General features: G+C 39.6%; 1 protein-coding gene and 1 pseudogene across 1 annotated transcript in view; one reads left to right on the plus strand and one right to left on the minus strand.

Moving 5' to 3' along the window:
- Positions 1-20095, minus strand: part of zfhx3 (zinc finger homeobox 3) — a 460260-nt gene that overhangs the window by 366010 nt on the left and 74155 nt on the right. The window contains exon 3 of the mRNA XM_041786249.1: positions 15551-15636. The gene's annotated coding sequence lies outside the window, so the exon portion shown is untranslated. The remainder of the gene's footprint in view (positions 1-15550; positions 15637-20095) is intronic.
- Positions 10334-11873, plus strand: LOC121504378 (annotated as a pseudogene).

The raw sequence follows: 20095 nt of genomic DNA on the forward strand, positions 1-20095 counted from the left end.
AGCTGATGTCTCTGCCTTCATTGAAAGTTTTTGTTTGTTCATTGTAAGGCAAATTTCCCAGATCTACCAGGCATGGTGGCCTACGGGCCATGAAAAGCATCAAAAAGGAGAGATTTGAGACAGAAAGCAGTAATTCCCAACTTCTGGCACAGAGCCAGGCAGCTCAGTCTGATCAGGAGCATTTTTAAAAATTTGAGAGGATCGTATTTCTTATGAATGGGTGTGGCTTCAGCTCATTCAAGCAATACGTCCACACCATCCTATAGCAGATTTTACTGCCTTTTCATGATTTTGAAGCTTAATTTTATAAACTTAAAGATGTTTATCATAACTAAAATTTGTCCTGGTGGTTTATAACACAGTGGCCTGTAATACAACAAACCTAAAATACAGAAGTTTTTATCACTTTATAAGGACTTTAAGAGAAATGGAAGGGCAGAGCAGAGGCTGATATATGGGTTGCAGGCAGTGGGTTTGTCTGTGTGCTCATGTGGGGTGGAGCCAGACAGCTAATTAACATTTAAAGCCACAGAAACGCCTCTCTGAGTAGGGCTGAAACAGAGGGGTTTTTAGACCCCCCTGTTTCAGCCAATAAAATCCAACAATACTGGAGTGTTTTTTTCAGCAACAAATTTCACAGGCATGTTTTGGGGACCTCTGAGAACAATATAAACTTGTCTTAAACGGGTAAAATATGTGACCTTTTAAAAGCTGAAAACACAGTGGTCATTTGTTGATATCGGGTACATCAGAATATAGCTAACATAAGAGGGACTTAGAATAGGATTGCTTTATTTTGTAACACCTTTAGATATAACAAGCATGAGGGAAAGCATGTATTAGAGGTCTCTAAAATGTGCATTTAAGTGTGGATGTCTTTTTAAACACTTTAATGCCTGAGAGGAGAATGCTGCCTCCACTTGGCCGTATCTAATGCATAGCAGGCCTTTCCTGCAGCAGACATTTGCAAAAGCACAAACTGTACTGCACGGACTATTTTCCAGCTCTGTGCATTTACTTAAAAAATAAGTCAGATTCCATGAAGATATGAGTGTTCACATTTAATGATTTTTGATGATACTTTTGATGATACTGTTTAAAACTGAAAGGGATATTTTTTATTTTTATTTCAGTTTTCTGTGTCATTTACCACTTAAATGTCCTGTTTTTTAGGATCAGTGTTTCAGGCTGTCCTAATCCACAGCCAAATAAAAGACACTTCAATTAAAAAGACAATTAGACTTGGAGAAACCTGAGTGTGACTTAGATGTAGCTTTATATTTAAAACATAAATCTCTTTTCTTGCCTTTGACTGTTCTGTAAGGCAAGTTCATGCCACTCCTCCTTTGCTGTATGATTAAATGCTATGTAGTTATTACAGACTGCTAATTTTGAACATTTAAAGGAGGCTTTATTATTCCAATCAGAACTTATTATTAAGTATGTTTTCACTGCTAATTCACAATATGGTCTCTTTTATACATTTCCAGCATTTTTGAATCACAGGCTATATTTTCCATTACAGAACAATGAAGCCTGAAGTCAGCACGGCACCATGGCCCAGGTGGTAAGTGAAGACTCCTGCTGTCACCAGCGGCAGCGGGTCTGCATGGGCTCACTAAATACAGGAAGGAGAAGAATAAGAACACAGAAAGTGTGTGTGTATGTGTGTGTGTGTGTGGGGGTGGGTGTGTGTGTGTGTGTGTGTGTGGGGGGGGGCATGACACTCTTCAGCTTACTTTAAAGAATTTATTCCATTCTTTAGAAAAGCTGGACTTGTGATGCCTCATTTCACAAATGTTCCTCAAACACTTTGTCCACAGTTTTTTAACACTTCATCAATAAGGTAAAAAAAAAAAAAAAAAAAAAAAAAACACAGCTGCTCTGTAATGTTGAGAGGAAATGAAGTTCGAAGGCAAACTCGTCATTAGTCTTCAAATGAAATCAGATGAGAGTGAGTGTTCAAGCGTCGTTATCCAGACCGCGCTTTTATGAGCAAACACTGTGCCTTCATATGGGATGCATAATAAGCACCTCTACCCTCTGGGAGAGTGCAGCCATCAATGCAGCTGAGCGGTGTTGTGATAAACCTCTTCTATCAGCACGGATCTGCATTGACTATCAGCTCTCTGGGTGTAATAACAGAATAGGACAGTAGCTAACCTGCATCAGAAGAAAACCCTCAAGAGCAATAATAAAAAAAGAAAATGCATCAGTGCTCTATCTTTGTAATTACATACTATCCATATTATGGCAATCTTTTCATGAAAATGTCACAGCAATCACGTTTAATACAGTGGTAAAGACATAAGGGGGGATTACACTTCACTAAAAAGACATGAAGATATACTACACACATCAGAGGACATGCACATCTCATACTCCCAAGTGCACCACCAAGCAGATAGGGCTGCAGGGAGGAGCAGTGAGTTGGGAGAACACCCTTTAACTGGAAGATCTTAATTCAGAGCTCCATGTCAGGCAGCGTATGAGCTGCGGCTGTGTTTGATCAGCATACTGGATCGGGACAAACTGCACTAGCCCTGCTCTGTGGCTGATTCTGATGTCAGACTTGTCTTTATGGAGTTTCCAGTTATAATGGTGATAGATTTACCACTTGGAAATGTTACAGTTCTTGAAACAATCAGTCCTCAATTTTAGATAGAGGTAGACAAAAGCACACTTATTTAGTGTACTATAAACCTCAATTCAATAGCACGATAGAAGAGCAGCCAATAAATTATTTTTAAACACAACCTATGCACAGCAAAGATGGAAAAAATATACATTTACAACAGGACAAATACTTAACTCTGTACAAATTAGTTATCATAAAAAACATTTATAAATGATTTATTAATGCAAAGCCTTAACGTAAAAAACAACAACAATCCATTAGAAACATGAGCGAAGGGATACCAGCAGTGATCACTGTACATCAGGCAACATCTAAACACATCTAAATATATTTAACACATTTAAAACACATATGAGGACTCTACCAAAGGAACACTCTACCCAAGGGCATGATGGGATAACGCTGTCTACATATCCCCAGATTTCAATTGGTAGTGGGTGGAGCTTGGATCAACATTGAATTGAGTTGAATTTATCAACACTGTCAAACAACTCCAACGCTGTAGGCCATTAAACTCAGAATTGAGTTAAAATTACACTTTGTGAGTTTAATAAACTCTGAAATATTTAACACTCTGGATATCAACACTCTAGTCTTTACTGTGTACAAGTCAGTTAAACTAATTATTAATCATTAATACCCAACAATAACTAAGCTTCAGGGTTCGGTACAAGAATGTGGATGTTAACCTGCAAAGAGGATCAAAGGCTGGCGTTGTTAGCACTTCCTATTTTAGCTCGTTTTGAAAACCACTGTCACACTATTCAAATATTTCAAATAAATTGTGCATGATTTTGACTGTTTCCTGAGTAGATACTTCACCCCGGACAAGTCGACTAAGTGCATTTATAAATGCATTTAACTGGATGCGAAATTATTTGTCCAGGAACATTACTAGTTTTAGTTATCCTCAATTTAGGGATATTTCTGTCTGCTTGAATACCTTCATAATAAAAAGGAAACTAGCAAAATAGAGCACATTTTCAGCCCACCTCATAGCGATGGTGACTAGCTCCAGAGTGAGAAGAATGAAGTGAGAGAGGAATCAGAGGGACGAGGTCGAGAAAAAGAGAACTGACTGACCTGGACGCTGACAGCTTTCACCTTCTATGTCAAATTTCCTTCCTCATTCTATGGGATATGGTTCAAATTAATAAGTCCTTCAAGCAGAGACCCACTAAAATTAATATTGCACTTTTACATTTTGGAGTAAGTGAAAGCAGAGACAGTGAGGGGACTAAAGCATTTTTTTCCAGAACAAAAAGAGAAGCAAATTCAGAGACCTAAACACACAACATTTGTCTTTATTTTCCTCCAGGGTACAGATAAAAATCCAAGACAAACCTAAATCTACCCTACAGCTTTGGAATCAACATGTGGTTTTGTTTTAGTGTGATGTAAGGAGAAAAGAACCAAAAGAAAGGGCGGAGAAGAACACCACATAGAGGGTGTTTACAGATCTCTCCACGCTCACCACATGTGATTACACTCTGATGTTTAACAGCACAATTAAGGTTTTTATGGAACGTGCAGGAGTCTGGCACGATGCTCCTCTAGGCTCTCCATGTTTGTGGGTTCGGCACTTTCATTTCCTTCTAAACTCAATAGCTCCATCACAACCACATCCCTGGTAGAGTTTAAAAAAAACCTCAAGGTAGAGTATTTGAACAGAGCACAATTATTTTAAGATGGTGACAGATGCATGGTTTGTAGATTTTGGGGTCACTTTTAAAGGTGTTATAAAAGTGAAAATAAATATAATACTAAAGGAGACTAACTGTATGTCATAGGTTGTGGGCCAGTGTTTGAACTGCTGTGAGGGAGGTAGAACCCACTCGGAGCAGCCACCAGGAGAGAATACCTCCTACATTAAGAACACAGGCCTCTGGTCTGCTTTCCACCACTACCAGGCCTAATCCCCTCTGTAGAGCCCTGAAGCCTGGGGGCTGCTACCACACAGAACCACAGGAGGACCAGGACAGCCCTGCTCTCTTACAGCTGTCCCAGCAAGATACCTCAGTCTGGGGGTTCCAGCAGAGTGCATGACGGCTGCCTCTGCTGGCTTCACATCACATAGCAAGCACTCAGTTGGTGATTTTTGTTTGTTTGTTTGTTTATATTACAATAAATACCATACCATTGACCTGTTACCAACATATTACCATACCATGAGATTTTAATATCATTAGCAAATTTTTTCACAGTTCTGGATCAGCAAACACTGTTACTGCTTTTCTTTACTTAAAAAACACAAATATTCAATGATTCTGTTTAAAATTAACACAGGAGGTATTATTTCCATATAGTTATTCTTTATGCCCATTACTACTGCTGTAGAGTAGATGTTAGATGAGGAAACTAATTTTTCCCTGCCAACATATTTTATATATATTTTTTTAAGTCAAAGATTTATTGTGAGTTGCAAGTTGGACCTACAAAATAAAGAAAATAAAAGCTAATGCAACCATAAAAGTTTCTTATATGAGCTTCAAGTTAAAGATGCATCCTTTAAAATAGGAACAGTGAATTTGTATTTTTAAATTTGACATTAGAAGAAAGGATGTGCATCCATAATGTATACATAACATCAGACTCCCTTTAAAGGTTGCTTTTCTCTTTCTTTCTTACTGAAGATCTGACTGTTTGATTTGTGTTTTTCTTCACATTTACAAGGCTGCAATTTGATGTGATGCATTAATTGAGGCTATATTTAAAACAACATGTCATTTAAAAATATGAACTACATGATTCTTCACACTGGCTGTAATGCCATACCCTTTAAAACCCACTAGGAAAAGGCCAAACAAATATAACTCCACTGTGATGCTGCTAGCCAGTCTGGTCTTTTTGTTTAAATACCACTATACACAGTGGGTGTGATGGGGAGAGATTTATGGTTTAAGATTCTGTGCTGTGGAATATTCTCTCTGACATTTATAAACGACAGCATTTATATGAGCTCAGCCCAATCTTGAGGCTTGGAAAACTATAAATATATATATAAATGTGTGTATGTTTGTATTTTTCCCCACAATGATAAAGCGAGGGGGGGCATAGTGTTTGCACTGGGGGCAAGAGGCAGGTGAAGACAGTGTGTGCTGTTTAGCAGAGCTGCTCTCTTTCTCTGTGTCTGTGCTGCATCTCTGCTCCTCCACTACGGTCTGTTATCAGCCCAGATGATGTACTGATATGCATCTGTGTGTGTTTTCTTTTTTCATGAGACCTGAGATTTTCATGTAACAGGTCACCATAACCCTAACACAGATGTTTTGTTTTTCCTCTTTTAGTCTAATCTTCCATCCAGAAAAGCTGCCCGGGACAATTCACCTGCTAAATTTCCCTGGAACACACAGCAAATAAAGCAATCTAATACAGCTGGGATCTAAAACATTATGAAAAGTGCTTGTCTGCTTAATAAGTCTGCAGTCTATGGACATTATTGCTCAACATATTGAGATATTGTCATTTACAAACCATTACAACTAAGCTGAGATTTTAAATGAAGTTTAAAAACTACAGTTAACCATAAATGTATGTTTATCTCAAAACAAAATGCAAGTAAATGGTTGTATTTTAAATGAATGATTAATCATGATTAATCACAAATAATCACAGTGTATCTATGTGATTAACTTGATTAATTTTCTTAATCATAAACAACAATGTTAAAAATACCAATCCAATCATAACATAGATTTGTACCAGAAAACAGTAAATTTAATCCCTAACATTTGTCTCTCCGATCAGAAACATTTTTTTTTTAATCTGAGAGATTGTATTTTTCGTCAGTGGGTGTAGCTTCAGCTCAACTGACACGCCCACGCCATCCTAGAGCAGATTTTACTGCCTAATTTTTCATGATTTTCAAGCTTAATTTTATAAATATAGAGATGTTTTTCATGACTGAAATTTGGCCTAGTGGTTCATAACACAGTGGCCTGTAGAGATGTAAGGATATATCCTGAATTGGCAAAACAACTATACAAATAAAGGGGGGTTTAAATCGATATAGTATAGCTTGTATATTGATACTTTGTATGAACAGTAGGGGGTGCTGCCTGCCTTTAATGCTTCTAATTCCACATCATAAACTCTCTTTAGCTGACCTGAGAACAGCAGGTACACAGTCACCACAGGAGTGGATGAAAACTTTGCAAAAGTGGACATGTCGTCTTCTTTTAGGTCAAACACTCTGAGATGCAGATAGTGTGTTAATAATGAACGACTGGGACTCTGACAATCACAGCTCATCTAATACCCAGTGAGTTTAAATTCATCCTCTGAGACACACACTGGGAGAAAATAATGCTGAGGTTCTGAAGTCTGCTATAGCTGAATGGGAACTTGACAGGGCAAATCAAGAAATTGCTGTTGTCGTCGCTAAGCCACAGTAAACGTTGCCGAGTTAGCCGAACTAGCACATCAAGTGCTTTGCCCACATGCTAAATTTGGGCAAAGACTGCGTGAACCCTGTGTCAGTCGTTGACTAGGATGGGTGAGGCGAGTTGCAGCTTTCAGCTCAGCAGGCAATGCTGTGCTCGCGTCCAAACAGAAACTACTGGGACCGCCCCCACACAAGCTAATCATCGATGTAGCAACATGTTGAGAAGTGGAACTGTCCATTCTAGTGGTGGAAATAAAACACTGCTGTCTCCTCGAGTAAAACCATATCTCTCCACACCAGCCACTTCTGTCCCAAGCAAAAGGGTTTATTCAACTGCAGAGGACATTTTTGGATGTTGAGAGGTCTCAGCTTCTGCCTGAGAATGTAGAGATGCTAATATTCCTTTAAAAAAACATTTAAATTCCAAACCAGGAGAATAAGCTCCAAAGTTGTTATTTAATGGGAATATTTATTTATTTTCTCAAAATAGTTTAAAATTAGAAAAATGTCATTATTCAAAATTATATTTTTCTATTTTCATAGATACTTCCAAAAGAGATATTCTCAGTTTAACTTTTTCCAAGGTCAAATATAAAAATGTGCAAGTTTTGAACCAGAAAGTAAAGTTAAAATTTCAAAGAGACAACTTTGTTAAATATAGAAACATATGAAAATGCATTTTTCTTTTTTTTTTTTCAAATAGTTTTCTTGAAAGAAAAACAGGGGTTAGAATAGAATCATGGGTTGAGTGTATCCTTACATCCTTAGTGGCCTGTCATACAACAAACCTAAAATTACATTTTTTCATCTCTTTACAGGGACTTTAATGTTCTTAAAAAACAATGAGCATATAGTGCTCTATGCCACTAAAGTTATTTGCTGTGTTTTTCTTATATTAAAATTGATGAAATGATTTCAAATGATATATCAGTACTCTTTCAACTTTTTCAGCAAACTATAACAATGTTGTGATATTACTGGTAACCATGATATTTTGGGTCACTGTAATACTTAAATTATAATTTCGTCACACGTCTAGTCATTACACCCAGACCTTCATCCAAAGTGTGTAAATGTGCATTGGTAGCATGAAGGTATTCCTTATTATTCCTTATTAAATGCAACCGTTATCTAAATGCCCACATTTCTATGACCTTCTTTTAGCTTTGCTGTTGCAAGCAAGTATGGTGACATTTCACTGAAGACATTTCTTCTGTGAGTTGAATAAGGAAGTTTCCCAAAGGCATTCCCTTTCAAATAAATCTTAAAATGAGAAGGATTTTTTGACAAATACCTCCTCCTGACATTAATTTATTGTTACAAAAAAGTCAGCAATCTTCTGTGATCATCCAAATTATGACATGCATCATCCTATTCTGTGCCGACAGAGACAGCTGACTATGTGTGAGTTGAAAGTCTTCAGTGTCAGAGGAAAACAAGACATTCTGAATGCTTTCCATTGTCGAGGCCACCAAGACAAGAATATCAATTAGACCAAATATTCCCTCGTTTCAAGGCAAGGACATCAGTTTACCTAAATGTTCACCATTTTTACTTTGGCAAGGACATCCAATTAACCAACCATTCACCCTCTTCTAGAAGTCAATAAAGACTAGGCATAAAAGTGTGCCAGAGCCCTCTGCTCCACTGGATATGACAATAGTCTGGGCTGCCGTTGGGAAGAAACGCAACAACCTCTGCTCCCAAATTAGACCTACCACTGAGCCTGCTGACAATGGGATGCTGGGATGCAATTACCATAAAAGCTAGCGCTCCCTCCCCTCACTGCCACCACCTCTCTATGTACACCCCACACCATCCCTGACCTCCATGTATCTTTCAAAAAAGACTCACCTTGTTTTTCTTCCACCTCTCATTTGAAGAGAACCACTAGAACTTTGGAGCTCTGTATCAGGATCAGGCATCCTCAGATTCAAATCTATTTGGTGGAAGTGAATTTGAATGTTGTATGTATGTGTTTGCTGTATGTAATAAACAGCATGCGATTCCCTTCATCCAGCAGGGGCCCATGTGAGACATGGTTAAATTCAAGATGTCAGGGTCCCTTTGAGTCAAAATCCTGCTGGGCTGAGACCTCTCTGATTTAGCACCCTTTTCTCCCCTTTTTTCGCCCTCCATCTCTCTCTCTCTCTCTCGCTCTCTCTCTCTCTCTCATTATCTTTTTTTTTTCCATTCTTGTCTGATTCTGTCATCCCTTGATCTGCTGGACGCTGCCGTTGCACTCAGCCGCATGCTTGAAAAAAGGGGATGATAATAGGAAACAAAGTGAGCACGTTGGTGGGAGCATAAAGGTGTTGACGTGAGGGAGAAAGAAAACAGCACTCAGAAGTAACCTTTAAGCAACATGGTCATTAACACCTCCATTACAAACCATTCGCTATGAGCAGCTCTATTAGTCATTCAGAGCCCACGCTTCTCCTCAAGACAGCCATACGTTTTTTCTTCTTCATCTTTTTTTTAACAAGACAGCAGGATAGAAGAAAGACCTCTTTGTTTTCTTTTAAACAACAATCTGTCATCATTGCTCCCACCAGCTGTTAGTCAGTCTCCTGCATTAAACTGATCTGCCTGAATACAGTTACAGAGCTGTGATGATGTGGCAGGTCAAACAGGTATCTTAAAGACCAACAAATGCCCTATCTGATCAAATTACCTCATTTGATGGAAATCTAATGAATTAGGAACTTAAATGATACTTGAACAGAGAGAAAAATTCCATCAAAACCTAAAGTGTTATCTATGATATTCAAATTTTCAAAAGCAATCCATAAATATGTTGGATATAGGAGATGTTTGTGCCATCAATGCTCATTATTCAATTATATCTGGATCTGGTAAAAAATATTCATTATTTTCTGGCCACAGTAAGAATTATTTCTAATTTATTCCCATTTCCATAATTTGAAAGCAAAAATGTTTCTACTAAGGTTGTCAAAATTTCAATACATTCCCATACCAAGTCTTTAAAAAACAATCGAATCTTCAACATTTTAATGATATAATATAGTTAAGTAACAATACTTTAAAAAACAAGCAGTTTTTAGTCCAAATTTAACTCAAAACTACTGCATGAGAAAGACAGAGATAGGTGTCCAATCTATGGCCCAAGAGCCAACTAAGGTCTGTGGTCTGTTTTTAATGCACCTGCATTAAAATCTTAAAATAAAATAAAACACTGCCTACAATAGAGCAGTGGTTCTCAACCTTTTTGAGTCGCAACCCCCAATTTAACATGCACTGGTGTCCGCGACCCCCCCAAACCCCCCGCCCTCCTCCCAATCAATGGCATCATGGTGACTGTTGTCAACGACTCTTTGAGGTCTCTGGCTCTAAGACAGGAGATTGCAGTGCTTTTAAAGAAAGGCGCCATCGAAACTGTACAAAGTTCTTGTCACATGAGGGGTTTCCATTCAGCTTATTTTCTAGTTTCGAAGAAAGACAGTGGTTATCGCCCCATTCTCGACCTCAGGAAGCTGAACCAGTACATAAAGGCTCTGCGTTTTCATCAGTTTGGGGTGCTCCCATTCAGGCTTTTGCTTGCTCCTCGGATCTTCACCAGAGTCACTGCAGCGGCACTTTCCCCTTTGCAGGCCAAAGGCATGCGAATTCTTCCCTACTTAGACGATTGGCTGGTTTGCGCTCCAATGCAGGAGCAGGCGCTCTGTGACACAGAAACCCTTCTGTCCCATGTGTTGGAACTGGGATTCACGGTGAACTTTGCAAAGAGCTCCTTGATTCCCAGTCAGTGCAACACATTCATCGGCATTGCTCTCAACTCAGTGTCGATGAGGGCTTTGCCCTCCCTCCAGAGGGTGAATGATATCCTCAGCCTTGTCTCTCATTTTCAGAGGGGCAAGAGAATAACATACAGACTACTGCCCTGGTTACTAGGAAAAATGACAGCAACAACGGTCATCCCTCTAGGCCTCCTCTCGTTTTGCCCTTTGCAAATCTGGGCCAAGGGATTGGGTCTCAACCCCAAGAGACACCAAAACAGGATGGTACTGATATCAGGCCGGTGCCTTTGGGCCTTAGAGCCTTGGAGAGACAGAACTTATCTGTGCTGCGGTGTTCCCTTGGGCTCACTCCCCTCCCGCTGGGAGATAGTAGTGACGGATGCCTCCCTCTCAGGTTGGGGGGCTGTGTGGCACCACAGGACAGTCAGGAGGACTTGGAGCTCCCGTCAGAGGCTCTGGCACATAAACATGTTGGAACTGCGTGCAGTCCATCTAGTGCTCAGGCGTTTTCTCCCCTTCTTAGAAGGCAAACATGTCTTAGTGCGCTCAGACAACACATCTACGGTTTACCATGTGAACAACCAGGGGGGCACCAGGTCCATCCAGTCCCTGTGAGAGGCACAGAGGCTACTACAGTGGGCATCACCCCATCTTGTGGCCGACATGCTTTCCCACCAGAAGCCCCCGCCTGGCGAGTGGAGGCTGAATCCTTTAGTGGTTCGGATGATCTGGGAGAGGTACGGCAGGGTGGAGGACAGAGGCGTCAGAGGCTTCGACACATTGCCCACTGTGGTTTTCCTTCTCGGAACGGACCAGTCCACTGGGACAGGATGCACTGGCACATCCCTGGCCAGACTGCCTCCTGTATGCCTTTCCTCCTCTTCCCCTGCTCATGCTGACTCTTCACAGGATAGAAAGAAGCAACCATTCCATGCTGCTGGTAGCCCCCTACTGGCCAGGGTGGCTCTGGTTCCCTGTGGTTCATTGGCTTCTCAACGGAGTGCCCTGGCCTCTCCCACAGAGGCAGGATCTTCTGTCCCAGTTGGAGGGGTGTATTTGCCAAAACGTCTTCAGCTGCATGTCTGGCCGCTGAAGGGCCTGGCTCCCTGCTGAGCTCCTGTGAGCAGGTGGTAGTCCAGACTGTACTCAATTCGAGAGCTCCCTCCACTAGGGAACTGTATTCCAACAGATGGGAACTCTTTTCCAGTTGGTGTACGGATCAACATGAGGATCCAGTGTGTTGCTCTGTTCCTGTGTTGCTCAGGTACATGCAATTGTTGTTCGATAGAGGTCTTTCTGTCTCAGCCATTAAGGTATATGTTGCTGCTATCTCAGCTCAACATGTATTTGTGGATGGCCGTAGCATGGGTTTGCATCCTCTGGTGGGTCGCTTCTTGAAGGGCACTCTATGGTTGTGGCCTCCATTTGCTACATGGGTACCTTCCTGGGATTTGCCTATTGTCTTAGAGTCCCTTTGCTCGTCACCATTTGAGCCACTGGATCAGTTCAAACTCAGATGGTTATCTGGTAAGACCGCTTTTTTACTCGCTATGGCCTCTGCCATAGCGAAGGTCGGTGACCTTCACGCCCACTCTATTTCCAATGACTGTTTACGTTGGCATTCTGATGGCTCTGGGGTTGCCATGTGGCCTAACCCCTTATTTCTTCCTAAGAGGCTCTCTGCCTTTCATGTCAGGCCTATCAACTTGGCAGCTTTCACCCCACAGTCTGGGGTGGAGGAACTGTCCCACAGTGCTGGCCACCTCTGTCCAGTCCGGGCCTTGAGACAGTACATTCAGGTTTCTGCAGAGTTGCACTATTTGTTTGTCATGGTGGTTCCAGGAAGGGACAAGCCTTGTCTAAACAGAGGCTCTCTAACTGGATCGTAGATACCATCTCCATAGCGTACAGTCTGAGAGGCCTCCGGGTCCCTTCTGTGAAATGTCATTCTACCAGGAGCATGTCTAGCGTTCCGCTCAATGACATATGTGCTGCAGCTGCATGGGCTTCATCCTGCACCTTCGCTCGGTTCTACCGAGTTAATGTGGCAGCCCCTCATCCTGTGGCAACGGCAGTCCTGTCTGCTTCTTCAGTTCATTGCTAAGCAAGGTGAGTGTGTATCCTCATGACCTTGTTGGTATGGGTCATCCAGGTATTGCATACCGTCTCTGGCGGTCAGGAAAAATGAAATAGAACGAGTTACAACTGTAACTAAGGTTCTATGAATCCTGGATGACCGTCAGAGTTCTCTGTCACTTGGAATCTTGTCGAAAAGATTCTGTAGGAGACAACTGCTGGGTGATGGGGCTTCTTATCAGATTGCTTTTGTCACCCAGGTCACATGGTGACTTTGTTGGTATCATGTCTCGACCTCTTGCGCCACTGCATGATGATATCCAGGTATCACATACCGTCTCTGGCAGTCATCCAGAATTCACTGAACCTTAGTTACAGTTGTAACTCTCGTTTTATTTAGTTTCAGTTCACTAAAATGATTTTAGAATTATAGTTTTAGTTATTCAGTTAGTTTTAGTTAACCTAAATAACCTTGCTGTGGACCACTGGCAATTTATGAATTACAGCCCTGATGTCAGTGTTTGGTGCAGTGCCTCCGCATGGGATAACCAAAGTCTGTAATGTACTCAAATTTACAGACATTTCTAAAGGAAAACATAAGGTTTCAGCATGGCTGCAGCTCACACAAATTTATACGGTGCTGTGCACATCGCATTCTGCAGGTGACGTTTCCTATATGTGTGCTGTACATACTGTTAACCATAGTTTACAATAGATAACATGTGCTTAAGTTCTCCTCAGTGTATTTAACAGTTTCTATATCTGTATCAACCTTTCCCATTGCTAATAAACTAGTGAAGAATCTCCTCTAACTCTCCCACTATGCACTGAGGTTGCATGAGTAACCTGTGCGTATCTCCAGCTGATCAGAAAGAGGAAGAGAGAGAAAGTCAAGCATCACTTCTGTTAATGTATGAGAAAGGGAAACATCTCATGTTAAATAAGAACATCTCATGTTACTTTTAACAGCTCTTATACAGTTGATACTGTTATTCTGCGGTCTATAAATTTGGGATCCACAACAGCCCTCCTCGAGCAGATCAGCTGTTGTAGCCTAAGCACTGTTGAGTGATGCATTTCAAATGATAAACTGTGTTATGCATGAAATCAACAGCTAAATGATACTGATATAAGATCAGGCACTTGCAACGAGAAACTGTAGAAAGCAGAGCAGAAGCGCTGTGCGCTGTGCACGCACACACATTTGGATAGCAGAGTTTGAATAAATAAGTTGAGTAAAATAAAGCCATTTTTACTCATAAGCTGAAATTAACTGAAAGAGAAGCATTATTAATAACTTTTATGTGTCTAAACTATGTTAACAATGTGGTACACAGCCCCTTTTATAAGCTATACACTGTGAAAAACATAATTACCACCCTAAATTACAAAGATGTCGATTCGTACATGGTAAGTATTACCCGTGAACCTGTTTGTGCTGAAATATGGTCAGTAATTTGCCCATGGACTTTTTGAGACATGGTCGAGTCACACTGGATGAAAAACACAAACATCCTGTGCATTTATTACAAATTACCAGAGGTCCCTAGATAATACTTGCCCGATGTGAATAGGGCATTAGATAAAGTTAAGTTAAGGGACATCAAAGTGGCCCTGTCACATTGGTATTTTTTCCATATGTGGAGAAAGTTTGGGCACCCCTGGATTACATCCTGTTTTATACTACAGATACTGTCTAAATTTCACTGATACAATGGCAATGTTTAGGCAATTTTCACAGTGTACAGCTGTTGGCTAACACTGTTTAGTCATTAAGACACGAAACTACCTAATATTTAGTACCGAGAACTTCTTTTTATGTTGGTTTTGAATCAATACTGCTGATTTCTGTACTAACACTGTGCTGATAACACAACTTTTTATTTCACATTCAAAACAATTCCCTCCAAACTGCCTGAGTGCCCTTATATGGGCATTAGAATTTTGTGGATTCCACTTTATCCTCATTAAGTAAAGTTCTGCTTTTATAATGATAAGCTAACTTCTTTCACACTGTTTCTGTTTTAGTTAAAGCATAATTTCACATTTTCCACGGTTTCTCTTTGCAGTTTTAACTATAAATTCAGTTTTTTGTGATCAAAGATGGTCTTTTTCTCTAAACACCATGAGAATTAGATACACATTTTTACTCTCATGTATAGCCACCTGAAATGTACTAATTACTGTTCTACAAATGATAGTTATTTCATAATTCAAAACTGGATATCAAAAATGAAAGGAGTCATTAACACCTTTACCAGGTGTAATGGAAAAAGTAATTTGTTAGAAGGCTGAAAATAGGTCTTCTTTCTCTACCCCAAAATTATAGCTTTGAAACACATTATTTTACAGGTTTGGATTCAAAAATGTCCTCCACACAGTGCTAACAAGCCCAAAAGAAGCAGGAAGAAGCTTTAATTACAGAGGTGCATATATTACTACATATCAACCCCTGCTGCTACAATATTAATTATACTGTACAGCAGAGATTCTCGTCAAGCTTAGCCAATTACAAAGTTAACTTTCTCTCACTTTAGTCTCGAGTCATGTATAGCATATTTTTAATCCCTCCAATTACAGTTTAAGTAGTAGTCAGTGCAGAGTAAAAGAAATTGGCATGCACAGCTATTGGAATATGTCAAAAATTAGCCAGTGTGTATGACACATGGATGAGAGACGCAGTTGTGTATTTACCTTGTATGTCCGTACATTGGTGGATTCTGAAAGGAAGATTTAGAGGGTACCTCCAAATGTTGGACACATATTCTTGGCAGAAAGTCCTGTGATAAGAATAAGATATGTAGAATCAGTCTTTAATGTTGCAATGAGGTATCTGGCATCAAGGAGTACAGAAGCCAGTTCAACAAACTGAAACCCTTATTAATTATTCCCTCTTTAAAACAGGTTTTCAGGTTCAAACATTATGTTGCAATTGCATAAAACAACAGTACAATGCTGACAGAGAGTGTAATCTTAATCCAGGCAGGTAGCATATCGACAGTTTGTGTTTTCCCATCGATATTTTGGTATTTCTTAAACAACATTACTAGTACTGTCTTGGTAAATACTCAAGTCAAGGAACCTTTAGTCATACTAAGATGTTTTGATAATTTCAAATTATGAGACATTTTTGGAAAAATGATATTGGTGCCAGATTAAATAGTTTCATTCTATCAGGAAGCCAAACGCATCTACATTTGGACAAGTCACAAGATTTACAGGAGCAAAGAGAGAATAGTTGGATGCATCTTTTTGCATTTTTGATCTGTAATTTGTTTGATTTTAATCAAGATGACACTTAACTTGGATTTTCTACACTCACAAATACAAAGCAAAGATTTTTTTAAAGTCCTTCACAGAAAAAATATTTATGGCGAGTTCACTCTTTTTCTGTTTTTCATGTTTGTAATAAAATCCCACACAAATAAACCAGTAGATTTTGTTTATCAAAGCACTTCAAAAGAGTATATAGCTTTAAAAAAAAGTGTAAAAATCCTGCTGTGCAAATTCAAACACAAGCAAGGACCACACAAATCCGCACGTATAAACGCAGACTTACACCTAAGTATTGGGTGCAAATATGAGCAAAGTCAATTTCAGCCGGGTCGTGCATGGTGATGCTTTCTCTGATATTGTAGTGGTCATGCTCTGCGTGTGTGTGTGCTGTGGACGTGAGTGGATCCAGCCAGGGGAGTTAGTGCAGGGGTGGAGTTGGGTTGGGGGTGGGGGGGGCTGCTGGATGGGCCGAGGGTTTCTTTGAAGTCTGGATTCCAATTAAACCCCTGACTGAGTTCTAAGCGCACAAGAAAAATGACTGAGGTACATGACATGGCCAGGTCCCCTCATCCAGCCAAGCCTTTCCATTTTGGCCCCTTTGTCTCCCTGCAGCTCCTAATATTTATGATCACCCCTCCTGACATAACCCCCACGTCAGGCCTCCCCCCACCCACCACCACCACCAACGCCAGAATAGAGGGAAAAAATAGACGGGACTAAAAACAAGGATACAGCGTCCGAGCCAGAGTTAGACCCTGAGGTTTATTGTTCAAGGAAACTCTGAGAATATCTGACACACTGAAAGAAACACAGGATGAGGATGAAGAGGAGGAGACGGTGGAGGAAGTAGATGATATGATACCATACAGTAAAAGGAAGGATAGGATAAAATATGATACTGTATGAAGGAAAAGATGCAAAAGGGCGGGAGGAACACGATGCGATACGATACGATACAATACGATACGTACATTTCAAAGAAAATACAAATATTGTGACAAAGATCTTTGTTTTATTTAGCTCATTCAACGCGTCAGCCCTTACAGTGCCTGCATAGAAATAAGCTGGCCCTTGTGCAAATGTAATTGCTGACCCCTGCCATAGAGAATACAATGTGATATATTATAAAAGGAAAGGATACCAAACCACACAAACGGAATACATACAATATAAAACAATATATAGTGATTAAACAGAAAAGGAAAGGAACAAGGATGAGTATCGTAATCTTGTACCACTACCAGTACCTCCAATGCCTACTGAACCAAATTAAATCACAGATTTTGGTTACAATATTCGACATATTGATATTTACAGATTACGATTAATTTTTGCTAATGCCACTATTTCAATGTATTTCACACCCAAAACTTCAGTTCTTAAAACACAAAATTGAGAGTTTGAGGATGAACAAATTAAACTTCATTCCTCAAAGCACACTTTAAAGAATAAGGAATGATTATGAGTTAAGAAAAAGACTTCAGCTGACATAGGTCTGTTGGTCTACTTTAAAACTCCACTAACTTAGTTGTTCGTAGGGCATTTATTTATAGCCAAAATATCTGATGTCAGTATCAGCTAAAATTTACAATACTGACAAATATTTAATACTTTATTTTTATTTACAAATCAAAACAACAGCAGGACTGTTCAGACAAAACAGACCAAAACAACACTGATTATTCACTTTTAAAGAAAATATTTACCCATACTCAAGTCATGCTGATAATAATCATGCATCCCTAATTTCAGTGCTTCATTTCGGTACCCTTCCAACCCAACAAAACCTCCTGTAATTCTTAAAAAAAAAAAAAAAAAAGGCAAGAAACAGTTATTTCATTTATGTGAACTTGTTTTATTTCAGCAGGGTATGGACTCCTTTAATCATAATAAAGGATGTTCCTGAGCGTCGTTTTCCGTATTCGACTAAAGGCTGATTTAAATTTCGTTCGTGACGTTAGCCTGATATACTCTGTACAGCAAGGCTAACATTACAAGCTAACACTGCCAGCCTTCGTTCCTCTTTGCAGATTAAAATTGTGCTTTGATATGTGGCCTCTTTTCACTTTGAGTGGAAGTTATACATGAGTTCAACCCTTGACAGCCTACATTCCACTTTATTTCCATTTACAACTTTAAAAAAACGGTCACACCACGCTGTTCCGACTACACGCTAACAGCTAAGCCTGTGACGTGCCAGACAGGAAGGAAGCAGCCATTAAGTGAAGCCACAGCAGCCTCTAGTGACGGGAGGTTCATTATTGTTTAAAAGAGCATTATAGATATCAGGCCTGTGTTTAAAAAAATGATGGGTATTCATTTAGCCAACTCGTAAATCCCACGCCAGCTAATTTGATAATAGAATTTAACCGTTTGAGCGATTAACCACGTGCATCCCTAATCATAATGCTGTTGTAAAAAATGACTGGTATGTTCGTGTTTTCTTACTGAGGTCATGGTAACACTGACTGCCATATTTACTTTATTGCACGTCTCTGCCGTGACATCATATGTTTTTGTTTTGTTTTTTTTTACACCTATTTGCTTTACTTATATGTTGTATTGGACCTTTTTAAGATATTTCTCAGAATCATTTACAATGCAAAGATGGCCTTTATTCATCCAGTGTGTTAACACATCTTTTCTCTCTTAAAAATATGGATTCAGGCTCGTTTAGGTACTAGCACCATTTGAAAAGTATCCATTTAGCATAGGTATCAGAAAAAACCCAAATGATACCCATCCCAGGAAAGGAAAGGAAAGGTGTGTTATAATCCTATCAGATATTGTATAAATACAAAGATACATTGACAACAAAATGAATGAAAGACAGACAAAAAAAAAAATGACATAAAAGTGAGGTAAATGTTTTTTTAAAAAACTTCAGATCTTGTAGTACATGCATGGGCTAATGTTTCTTTATCAATATATTCCTTCATTTTGCCCAATGGGGAGTGTTCAAATCAATAATAGCTCACAGAAGCAGAAGTGTAGAGGCTTTTTAGAGACAATTCAAAGAAATTCTTTGTTACAAAAAAAGTGTGATTATTTTGCTTCTAATAGTAAAAGAAAACCATGTTACTTCTGTATGTATTTGGTGAGGATGTGCTAGAAACACAACGCCTGCACAGTATATGAGACATTATTATTCAGCTATACAAAGCAATACAATAGCAGTTACTTGTATTTCAGTAGCTAGCCCTCATAGTAAAAAGAAACTTATAGAACAGGACTTAACACAATGCCAATTTTTCTTAGAGAGCCTCACCATACACCTTTACAAAACCCCTGCATCTGGCTGCTACTGCACACAGTTTTGTTCTCTCTTGAAAAAGTGATGGTAAAAACAGAGAAGGTGCACCTTAGCTGGGGGACATGTTTTTGTTGAAAGCGAACGGAGAGAAATGGTTGATTTCAGAGGTATCAGTCCTGCAAGGCAACCGCGGGCGATTCATACAGTACCTGACACTCTGCCTAAAACACACTGCAGCAGCTTTTTCAGGGTTTATTTCTGCACCTTTTTGCACCTGGATTCCATTCACTCGAGCACTCTGAACAACATACAGCAGATAACGATACATACTCCATAATTCATTCAGCATTGAATTTCATTTCCTTTCTTTTTTTTAAACATATACACCCTCGCTCCGTACCACACAGACATACAAAGTGCAAAAGTGCAAGCATGGTATTGTTCCCCTTCGAAGTGAGGAAGTCAAATATAAAACAACTCAAATACACACACTAAACACACAAACACTCTCTGGAATAAAATACTGAAAAGTGTCACAGACACCTGGTCAAATGCTCATATGATTCCCAATGGAACCACGCTGAATAAACTACTTCCTGCGTAGGAAGGGTAAGAAATGGAGGCAGCAGCAAGATTTGAGCTGGTTTTATATGATGTCTGTTCCACACAGAGGTAGAGGCAGGGATGGGACAGAGCAGGAAGGGGTTAAA

The sequence above is a fragment of the Cheilinus undulatus genome, linkage group 1 (genome assembly GCF_018320785.1).
Source record: "Cheilinus undulatus linkage group 1, ASM1832078v1, whole genome shotgun sequence".
Taxonomy (NCBI): Eukaryota; Metazoa; Chordata; class Actinopteri; order Labriformes; family Labridae; genus Cheilinus; species Cheilinus undulatus.